The 11,613-nt window shown below is 52.8% G+C and overlaps 1 long non-coding RNA gene across 1 annotated transcript; it reads right to left on the bottom strand.

The window, feature by feature from the left end:
- Positions 1-2,298: 2,298 nt before the first annotated feature.
- LOC150005655 (uncharacterized) lies at positions 2,299-9,950 on the bottom strand. Its single transcript, XR_016511694.1, has 3 exons — positions 9,755-9,950; positions 2,994-3,048; positions 2,299-2,711 (listed from the first exon to the last, which is right to left on the bottom strand). It is a non-coding gene; the product is annotated as an uncharacterized LOC150005655 (long non-coding RNA).
- Between the last annotated feature and the right edge of the window lie 1,663 nt (positions 9,951-11,613).

Genomic DNA, 11,613 nt, shown 5'->3' with positions numbered 1-11,613 from the left:
TGTATTATTGTATCACTAAATTGTATTTCTATTTAAAATATAAATTTCATATACGTATATGAATATATACGTATATGAAATTTATGATATATACGTATATGAAATTTATATATGATTTTGTATATTGTTATATTCTATTTAAAAGATAAAGAAGGAATGAGTTCCCTGGCTGCTGTGGCTCAGTGGATTGAGCGTCGGCCTGCGAGCCAAGTGTCGCAGGTTCGATTCCCAGTCAGGGCACATGACTAGGCTGCACGTCAGGTCCCCAGTTGGGGGCGCAAGTGAGAGGCAGCCACACAGTGATGTTTCTCTCCCTCTCTCTCTCCTTTCCCCTCTCTCTACAAATAAACAGATAAATAATTTTTTTTTAAAGTAGAAACTTAAAAAAAAAAAGATAAAGAAGGAATGAAAGAAGCATTTTAAAAGAAAGTGCTGTGTCCTTCCTCCCCCTCGCCCACTGGGGGCTCCCTGCCGCAGCAGCAGGGCGTGCTGGTAGGGGGTGAGTAGAAAAGCTCTGTGAATCTTGGTGGTTTGTTACTAAGCACGAAATGTTCCGTGGAGGACAGCTCACACTTAAAATTCACCTACCCGTGGCCCAGTAATTCCACAGGATATGGATTTATGCTGTAAATATATGACCCATTCAAGGTCACCTAGGCACAAGGTTACTCATTGGAGCATGATTTGCAATAGTGAACAACTAGAAAAAGCACAAATAACGGTTGACATGGGATCAGTTAGACAAACGCTAGTTCATTGATAGGGTGGAATACTATGATACTTTGCAGGCATGAGCCGAAAAGGAGGTATCTGTACAGTGATATGTTAGGTGAAAACACAAACAAAGAACAAGATGCAAAAAGTTGTGTACCCACTAACGTAAAAATGGCATGTGCGTATGCACATGTGCATGTGCAGACTTATGCATGAAATACAGAATGTCTGCAAGGTACAAAATGTGGGCAAGGACGGGCCCCTCTGGGCAGGTTCAGGGTGTGGCGTTAGCACTTTTGAAATTTTGTCTAGTCTGTATGTTTACCTATGCTAAAATAGTACTCTACTCTTCTAAGCACTTCAAAATGATAAAAAGACAGATAAATGAAGTGCTTAGAATAATACAACAATCACTAGTAAATTGTATCTGATGTGGCTACTTCTCTGTGTTCCTAGTGCTTTGGGTACACAGCCTGTGCTAGCACTACATTACTGTGTAATTATTGCCGATTTACATGCTTCTCTGTCCACTGGACCAACATGACTCCAGGGCAGGGACGATAGTTTTCACTTCCTGTCCCGGTAATGAACGGAGACAGTGGCACATGGTAGACTTGTTGAGTGAATGAGTGACTGACTGGCTTCATAATGAATGTATTAGAGGGAAGAATGAACCGTAGTTTCTGCTGTCCAGAATCTCATGGTCTAGTAGTGGGCCAAGAGTCATACACGACACATTTCAGGCCACCTATGGCAACAACCCTATACTCCTGGAGATCTGGGGGAAGGAGAAGGAAAGACTCCCCGGAGCAGAGATGTGATTCCAGCTGCAGGGGCGGTTCAGGCCACCAAACAATGGGAATCAGGCAAGAGCTGGTCGAAGTATGGAGCCTGCAGCAAAGAGGTGAAGCCTGCTGAGGCAGGAAGTACAAGGGGAACCTAGGTGAGGTCAAGGGGGCAGGGCGTGGCTCTGTTGGCCCCCTGACCCATGAGCCAGACTGGGAGGAGGGTCAACCCTCCTGTCCCATCATACCATCGGCGTCAATCTCAGAGCCACACAACGGCTTCGGACAGACTCCTGAGCCTGGCCTTCTGCTTCTCGGGGCCAGCACCCAGAGACGGAGCTGGGAAGCCATCCAGCCCCCCTGCTTGGGTCTCCAGCCCTGTGGGACCTGGGTTCTTTGTGTCTTTTGGAAGCTCAGTCCTGGAATCTGACAGCATGTGTGGTCCCCTTCCTGTTCTTGTCCCCAAACTGGTCTGCCTTCTCAGAATGCTTAACAACGTGATTATTCTCTTGGTCATTAACCACGACCGTGACAGGTTTGAGGGCTAGGAAGAAGGTGGCAGAAGACTCGGGCATATCAGCTAATGTCCCCAACAAGGACGTTGCTTTTGTTATCTATCACTGAATAACAAACTCCAGAACTCGGTGGCTTTAAAACAACTGCTATTTTATCATCTCTGGTGGTTCTGTGGGTTGACTGGGTTCAGCCGGCTGGTTCTTCTCCTGGACCTGCTTGGGGGTCTCTCATGAAGGTGCATTTAGATAAAGGCTGTGAGCGGAGGTTCAGTTATGGCGATGGGTCAGCTGGGCCCATATTCCTCTCCCCGTGGCCCCTCCATATGGTCCCTTCAGCAGGATAGCCAGACATCTCACATGGTGGCTCGGGGGTCACAAAAGTGAACCTTCTAAGAAAGAGGAAGTAGAAGCTGCCATTCCTCGTAAATGCTGAGAGGATCACTTCTGCCACTTTCTGTTGAATAGTGTGTCACAGGTCAGCCTAGATTCAGCGCAGAAGGGGACTGCATCAAGGCGTGAGTGCCTGGAAGTATGCTTCGCTGGGGCCGTCTTTGCGGACCAGCTTACACAGCTCTGTGGCATGTGAGAAGTGGCAGCTCAGACACCGAGGAGAGAAAAGATCCGTGGTTGCCAAGACATCCAGGTCTCTGGGTCTCCTCAGCTGGGCTTGGGAGGTTCTGGGCTGATCTTGGCTTTCCTGGGCACAGAGGAGGCAAGTGCAGGCAGATCTTCCGGCTCAGGGCTTTGGCCCCCCTGCCCTCTGAATGGAGGCACCCTGACTGGCCACTTTAATGCACAGGGTGAAAGGAACTCTCAGCATGGCAGTGGGTGTCTGGCCATCGCAGGGGAAATGCCAATCTCATACACCCAACTGCTTCCTGGGCACTTCCGCTTGGGTATCCCAGAGGCACCTCAAACTTAGAGCATCGAGCACTAATCACCCATCCCCTACCTGTCCCCATCCTGAGGGAGACTTTACCTAAGGGCTCCAAGGTCATTAGTTCTTCTAGAGGAGATGGCCCACTGATGATTCTCTGAAAATTATAGAACAGAATAATCAAGTTCAATGTCTGGAAGTGCTCTTGCTCTATAGTAAAACAAGGGTGCTAACCGTACCTGGCTTAAGATTATTTCCTGTTAAGCAAACCGAGTAAATTGTGTGGAATTGTTAAAACATGCGGAGTACTGTAACTAAGGGAGGGACTGGAGTGTAAGGCAGGGATATTTGACCTCTGTTGAGTGCCCATTCTCTACTTCTTCTGATAAGAGAGGCCCTATTGCCCTTAGGAAACCTATTCCATGTGGGTTGGGTGAGGCTATAGCGGTAGGAACATGCCTCAGGCAATTCCATATCTGTGACCATACAAGGGTTGGTTCCGAAGTGAGCATGTGGCCTCCAGTGGGGCCAGTGAGAGTCCTCCAAGCCTTTTCTCCTAGAGCTCTTGGGGAAGACAGTTTCTGTGCACTTGAATTGATAAGGTCAGTCTGATTTCTCATGAGGTAGAACCCTGCTGGGAAATATCTCCAGAGGGACACAGAGCCTTGTTAACATCATACCAGCCTCTGGATCCAGCACTGCCTGACTTTTCAGTCCCATGAGTCAATCAATACATTATCTTTTTTGTAGCCCAAAGAGCCTGATTAAGTCAGTGTCTTTAAAAAACAAAACCAATCCTTTTCTCTTTATTCTCACCATTCCATGACTTTCTTCAAGACCTGGCTCAAATTCTCCTCTTCCAAGAGGCCTGCATAAATTACTCCATCACACAACAGAGTTCAGATTACATTACCTTATACTGGTTTTTCTGTAATATTATAAACAGTTGGGGGAGAGATGATTTCTGGAACCCACGTGGTCCTCCCTAGAAGCGTGGGAGCTTCCAGAGGGCAGGAGTGCATTATGCACCCTGTGAGTGTCTGCAGACTGGGTTCACTGCCCGGGATGGGGTGGGTGAGTGTGTGTGGGATGTGCATGCCTGTATCAGGTCACGAGGGCAGGTGTGGGTGTGTGTATGTGACCAGAGCAGAGGTGATGTGCACTGAGAGAGCATGAGCAGTAAGACAGGTTCTTCAGGCAGCAGGACCAGTTCAGGGACAAGTCCCTGCAGGGCTGGCGGGAGTGTCCCTGCTTCAGCCTGGAGGCCCAGGCACGTGTGTGCAGAGGGACCCAGAAGTGCCCTCTGCACTGAGTGGCTGGGGTCTCCTGGTGTGGTCTTGGGCTGGCACTTCCTGCACCCTCAGAGCTCAGCTTTGTCCCTTTGTTCACAGAGACCTGAGCCTTTCCATGTCTACCTCCCCAGCACACAGCACAGGCTCTGGCACGTGGCAGGGGCCCAGTGGTTAGTGTTAGTGTGAAATAAATGAAGGATTGAATGTTCTGATCTGGATGAGGCTCCCCTCCTCCAAGCAGCACAGAAAGGAAGCAGAACTGCCCTTTCCCAGCCAGGCGGGCCAGGTGGTCTGCAGGTGCTGCTCCGGAACCCCTCCCCCCATGCTCTCACTCACCTCTGGCTCTTTGCCAGTTCAAGTATTCCCACCTGAGACATTATCCTCTTCCTCTCCGATACCCACTTACTATCTGATAGGTCTCAGCTTGGCCATGACTTCCCCAGGAAGCCCACCCCACACATGCTCATACACGCTCTGGGTAGAGACCCCTTCCAGGTACCCTACAGCACCCATCCGGGCATTTACGCAAGTGCTTACATTCTGTGTCTCCGTCATGCCTCTAGAGTTGAGCCTGCAGGGCTGGGACCGTGTGAGATTCTATTTTGCATTATCCCCACTGCCTGGTCTTCATTTGTTCTTTTATTCACCAGCTACTTATAGAACACCTGCTAATGGAGCAGGCTTAGGTCCAGATGCAGAAGATATAGCAATGAACATGACTGAGAAATTCCCTGCTCTCATGGAGTGTCCACCTCAATGGGGGGGAGAGAAAACAAGCAAATAAACAAATAGGTGAAACAGATCATTGTGATGATGATAAGTTCTATAAATGAAACCAATCAGGGTGCTGCAGAGAGACAGTCTGGAGGGGTAGAGAATGCCTCTTCAAGGGGGCAAAGTTCTGGGGGAGAATATTCTAAGCAGGTGGCACTATGCCCTTATCTCCAAATGGGACAACAGGATGAAGGTCAGTGTAGTGGAAGAGCAGGAAGAGCTGAGGTCGGAGTGGCAGGTAGGGACCCTCATTCTGTATGCAATTTTTGACCACGGCAAGGCATCTTAGTTTAATTCAAATAATAATAGGAAAGTGACATGGTCTTATTGCAAACCTTCAAAGATCATGCTGGCTGTCACGGCAGAAGGGATTGTAGGGGACACAAGGAGGACTGGGACTCTAACGGTCACATGGGTGAGGTGGTGGCAGTGATGCAGATGGAGAGTAGAGTTGGGGTTGGGATGTATTGAGCTGAACGTACAGGACTGGGTGCCGAAGCTCATGGGGCTGGGAAGAAGAAGGGGGAGTCCTGGACGGCTTTTAGTCTTGGGAAACTGAGCTCATGCTGGCGCCACTTATCAAGATGGGAAAGACCAGATTGGGGTGGGGACAGAAATCGAAAGTTTTGTTTTGCCTCTGTTAATTTGGAAATGTCTGGTAGATGTCCAAACGGAGATGACAAGTAGACATGAGCCTGTAGCTCAGTGGAGAGGCCTCAGCCTACGTTTGGTTTTAAAGCCTGATGACATCATCCAGGTAGACAATGTCTCCAGAAGAGTAGAAAGCCTGTGACCAGGCCTGACACACGGCAACATTTAGAGGCCGATTGAAGCCAAGAGCGGAGCCTGGGATGGGGGTGGCTGGCGGGGGGAAGAGGGGAGGACTTCCGCTGAAGTGGAGAGAACAGTCAACGAGGAAACACGGCCAGCCATTGCAGTGCTGCTGGGCGAGCCATCAAGTGGGCAGAGAAGTGACCCCTGGCCTCTGCAACGAGCGGCTGCTGAAGGTGGGATAAGAGCAGTGTCAGTGGGGCGGCAGCGGTGGTGGCGGAGGTGGTGGAGGCCCCGCCAGGGTGGGTTTGCTGGGGTGGGTTTGCGGGGGTGGCCGTGAGGAAGCAGACAGAGCAGCGTGTAGAGAGCTTCTCAAAGAGACTGAGCTGTGGGGGAGAGCCAGCCTGCAGAGCAGCAGCTGCAGGAGGGGTAGGGGCATCAAGAGGGGAGTGTTTTGTTTTTGTTTTGATTTTTGTTTTTAAAGAGACAAGGACTCCTATAGCTTTTATGTGTGCTAATGAGAAAGATCCAACAGAGAGGGTAAAGAAGAAAAGATAATATAATTCCTTTCTTTTTTAAAAATCCTTACCTAAGGACATGCTTATTGACTTTAGAGAGAAGAAAAGGGAGTGGGGGGTGGACAGAGAGAGACACAGAGAGAGAGAGAGAGACAGGAGAGAAAGGAGAGAGAGGAAAGAGAGAGAGAGGCAGAGAGAAACATTGATCGGTTGCCCCTCGAACGCACCCCGACCTGGGACCAAACCTGCAACCTAAGCATGTGCACTAATGAGGAATTGAACCAGCAACCTTTTGGTTTATGGGACAACACTCCAACCAACCGAGTCATACCAGCCAGGGCAACACAATAATTTCTTGAGCAAAGATATTAAGAAGGTAAGAGGGATGGAATCCAGAGCTCAGCGCAGAGTTGGCTTTAGATAGGAATTGGGGTGGTGGGCGGGGAGATGCACACAGACTTATGGTTTGGGTGGTAGGAAAATAAAGGAATTCCTTCCAATATTTTCTGTTTTCTCAATGTAACATGAGACAAAATGATTGTCTGAGGGGCAAGTGGCCGTAGAGGGCAGGGAAGATGGTAGAGTGAAAATGCCGGGTCCGTGAAGGAGGGACCGCCATGTGAGGTGCCCATTCAAGAACTCTGATAGCTAAGCAAGGCCAGTCAGCCTGGTATGTGTTTCTCTCCAGCCACACTCAGCCACACGGGTGTAGGCACAGTGGAGACAGTTAATATTCGTGGTCACTGGGCAACCCAAAGCTTGGGCCTGACCAAGAGGATGAATTGTCTCATGTCCCAGGTGATCTTGGCCTCAGCAACAGAGATGTCTGTCCCACCACTGTAGCTCCTGGCGCGTTCAGTTCTCAGGAAGCATCAGCCCATTCAACGCTGGAGGAACAACCCGGGGGTGGCATGTGGGTGACGTCATTGTATGGGATGCTCATGCCTGCTCACCCAGCCCCCCTCACACCACCCCTTGAGCATGACATAGAGCAATGATCCCCATATGGTGAGCCTGGGAACACAAAGATAGCAAAGTATGGGGGTGGGCCCTGTTTCTGGCCAATGGGCTGCCCCGGGACCCAGCCCAGCGACAAGGAGCTTCTCAGAGTTTTATTGGGGTACGTTTGTCTGTCTCCCTGCTTCATTGTCAGGCACCCACTTGCCTCCAGAGAAAGGGTTCCTTCATCGCTCACATTAGTCATCCACCCCTGCACAAACAACAGTTCTCACCCCCACCTTGGGCCAGGGCCTAGCACAGTGGCTGGCACAGAAAGATGCTTCATAAATTCGTGTTGAATAAATGAATGTGTGGACACATCAAAGCACCCATCCACACCAGGGAAGGAAACCCTTGCTCTCCACCTGGCCAGATGGAGCAGCCCTCCCTCGCCTCTTTCTGGCATGAGATTAGGACCAGCCTGGGCAGAGCCACAAGGTCTACAGGTTCAAAGAGTGGGCAGGGGGTTCCTGGAGGCTGAGGAGAGAAAGCAGGCCTTTGCTTTGCTTGAGTCTGGTACAAAAGGGCCTGGTGTCAATTCGGTTCTGCACACCATGGTGGGTACCAGCTGGACTGCCTTTTCTCGTGACCTCCTGGTCATGACCCCTCGATGGCATGAGCAGCCCCTCCCAGCAGTAGTGAGGCTCCTGACTGCGGGCTGAGGGCATTCTGGGCAGAATGGCCCCTCCAGGATCTGCAGGGCCAGGAGGTCAGCCAGTCTGGGGTTGTGCCAAGAAGGCATGGCCTTTTCCAGCAGGGATCCAGTGGTGGTTCGGACAGAAGGGAGTGCTGAGGGAGACCTGCCCCTGGGCGTCCAGGCCTGAGGAAAGACAGGCCATCCACCCATCATCCTGCTCCTCCATCTGTTCCCGCTGCTGCTCCTTGGTCTTCCTGAGCTTCCTGGATGCCTTGGTCGGCTGGACCGGGCATGGAAACCCCGCTTGCTGAGCCTTCTTGAGGGGGTTCTCCATCTGGCTGCGAGGCGGGAGAAAGAACAGGCCAAGGGGCCCGAGGACCCAGAGCGGTGTTAATGGTGGGTGCCCACGCCCAGCTCTGGGCTCCTGCTGAGGGGCTGACAAACCTCTGCTGGGCCCCGAGTGCCAGGGTTGGTTGGGAGGGCTGATGACCTAGCTGGGGCTGGCCAGGAAGGAGCCCCCCTCCAGGAGATTGTGAGAGTGGTCGCACCCCAAATGTGGGGCCAGAAGAGGAGCATCCCGCTGGATGGTCCCCTGAGGGGTCTGTCTCTCCATTCAGCTCTCTCACTGACAGTGTGGGAAATGAGGCCTGACCCCTCATTTGCTCATGGCCGCTGCCCGGCTCTGCAGCATCTGTCCTGGCGGCTGCCGGGCCCCCAGCAACCCCAGCCAGGATGGTGGTAGACATGTGAACATACCTGTCTCTGTTGAATGCATAAACGAATTCAGGTCCCCAGGTAGTTCCAGTCTCCCCCGCCCCCTGCCTGTTCGCCCCATCCTATCAGGGGTCACGGTCAAGGACTTGAGACTGAGTTCATCTGTGCGGGTGTGTGGCAGACACGGCTCTGTTTTCGCCAGTAGCTCACAGGAGGCTCCCTGAATGGGAAGAGGCTGCAGGCCTGTCTCAGGCTGTTGCTGGGAGCGTGGAGCGTTCCAGGAAATAAAGAGGCATTGATCTGGGAGCCCTCTGAGCAGGTAATTGAAACTGACTGATTCCGCTCAGACCAAAGCCTGAGGTGCTCCGGGCTCCGAGCTGGCAGGCGGTGAAAGGCGCTGCCTGGGGCCTGGCCGCCCTCCAGCAGGAACAGCGTGGGAATGCGGCCTTTAGCCCCTGTGGGGCCCTGCGTGGGGGCGCTGGGTGTGGGGCCAAACACCAGGGCGGCCCCTGATGGACACTTCCAGGCACACCCGGGCTCAGGGCCCCACGGGAGCCACTTCTCCTGTGTCTCGCATCCCTCTCCCCAAGGACTTCCAGGGCCGTCCTTTGGCTGGTGGCGGTGAGGGCTCTCGGCACTCCCTCGTCCCCAGGAGTGGAGTGGACTTGGGCTGTGCTGCCATGGCCCCTCCCAGGGACAGCCCTCAGCTGGTCTTATTCTAAGTGGTGATAGCTGGAGCGGGTGGAGGAAGACCTGCCAAGGACGGTCGGAGGACCCTGAATCGAAGAGTCCCATCCTCCCTTCCCTCTGTCTCTCCAGGAGAGATGGTCTGCTGTTTTGACACATCAGTGACTATAAGGAGGTGGGGAGACAAGGGGTCACGGGGGCAGGTAATCATGTCTAGAGACTATGAGAGGGGCTGCCACTCTGTGAATGGCCGCTCTGGGGGACAGCGGCCGCGACAAATGGGCCTGCTCTGCTGGAAAGTCTGGGTCTGGCCTGGCTGCTGCGGAGCCCGAGGCCGGCAGGAAACCTGCCTTTCCTGTCCCAGGCTCCCGGCACCCTGGGTGAGGGCAGGGCCCTCTCCCCAGTTCTCACACAAAGCTCCCTTGGGTTGGGTTCCTAACAAACAAGGTCTTGCCCCGCGGGCCCACTCACTTTTCCCTTCTCTTCTTCCTGGTTCAGTGGAACATGATAGAGGGTTCAGGTGCCGGCTCTGTGTCTTCCTGACGGAGGCCTGATGACAAGCCATCTCTCAGCCTCATTTCCCCGTCCCTGAAACCAGGGTAGTGGTTGTTAGAATTTGCTCAGACGATGTAGGTGAGGACAGCTGGCATACTGGAGACAGTCCTTAGTTGGTAGTTCCCACGCCCACCCCATCCCCAGAGTCCCGAGCCCTCGGGGCACCTGTGCCCAGAGGCGGGCCTGGCCCCTGCTCCCTGAGCCGGCTGCGTGGGTGCCCTCTGTGCAGCCTGCTGGGCTAAGTCCCATCTCCTGGCCTCGCCGGGGCTGAGTCCTGCTGCTTGGGGCCACCCTGCTGCCCGCTCTCCCGCTGGGCCCTGGTTCGGCTGGATTCCCAGAGTTCTCAGGCTTGGTACTGGGTCCACGGGGAGCGGGGCTAGGGGAAGACAGAGGGCGTTTCCTTGGGCTCTGGTTGCCTCAGGAACTTCAAAAGCAAAATCACCTCCAGCTTTGGTCTGCATGGAAAAGCTGATGAGGGAAGTGTTTAAGATTTGTATGCTGTTGGACAGGGTTAAGGGCAGGCAAGATTTCCAGCAAGTAGCTCTGGCTGGTGTGGCTCAGTGGATTGAGCATCGGCCTGTGAAGCCAAAGGATCGCAGGTTCGATCCCCAGTCAGGGCACAGGCCTGGGTTGCAGGCCAGGTCCCCAGTTGGGGGTGTGCGTGAGAGGCAAGCACATATTGATGTTTCTCTCTCTCTCTTTCTCCCTTCCTTCCCCTCTCTCTCAAAATAAGTAAATAAAGTCTTTTTAAAAAACTTAAAATAGTGAAATGTCACAGTAGGGTGATATGCATGGCAGGGAATGCTGTTGAGTAGGAAAACAAAAGTGTTATAAAAGAAAAAGACTTCCAGCAAATGGATCTGTTCCAGAGGTGACCAGGCCTTCCCACTCACATGCCCTGGCAGCTCTGCTGGTCACAGCATGGTTGCAAATTACATGTTGTTAGGACAGCCAGAATGATGATGTCACCGCAGCCCTAATTCTATTTACTTCAATGACAGTGTTGGCAGAACAGCTACTCTTGCTTCCAACCATGTCCCTGGTGGCCGGTTCCCCAAAGGAGCTATGGTCAGACGTGGCTTCAGGGAGAAGTCATTGTTAGAGCCTCAGTTTGCCCTTTGCCACTCTCCCGCTTCACATGGCAAGTTCTTCCAGGAAAGTCTGCCAGGTGGCCGGCTGTGTTTTTCAAAGATGGCATAAATATCCTGTCTCCTACTCTTCTTGACACTTTCCCATTGAGTAGTGGCCTATGCTTGCTCCTCCTCCTTGAAAGGGGTGGGAGTTCGTGACTGCGTTGATGAGTAGAAGTCATTGCAAAAGTGGCACTATGTGACCTCCAAAGTTAGGTCCTAAAAATGCCATGTACTTCCACCCTATTTTGGGGGGACTCTTGGTCTTGGAACGCAGCTGCTATGCTGAGAGGAAGTCCAGGCCACATGGGGAGGCCACGGGAGGTGTTCTGGCCCACAGCTCCCTGAGGTCCTAGCTGATCACTGGGATCAGCCACCTGCCGGGTGAGTGACAAGACTATTCAGGTGACTCTGGTCCCAGCCAGCATCTTACTGCAACTATATGAAGGGCCCTGAGCGAGGCCCACCCGGCTGAGCCCAGATGTTTATTTCTCACTGTCTGGGGGGCTGAGAAGTCCACGTTCATGGTTCCAGCAGGTCTGCTGCCTGGTGAGGGCCCGCCTCTGGTTGATGGATGGCGCCTTCTCACAGGTGCGAGGACCAGTGAGCCCCCCGGGGTCTCAGTCGTAGGCGCTAATCCTGATT

Source organism: Furipterus horrens, unplaced genomic scaffold, assembly GCF_987537825.1.
Source record: "Furipterus horrens unplaced genomic scaffold, mFurHor1.1.pri manual_scaffold_6, whole genome shotgun sequence".
Lineage (NCBI taxonomy): Eukaryota > Metazoa > Chordata > Mammalia > Chiroptera > Furipteridae > Furipterus > Furipterus horrens.
Note: the sequence above shows the minus strand (reverse complement) of the source record. Positions and strands in the feature narration are given on the sequence as shown.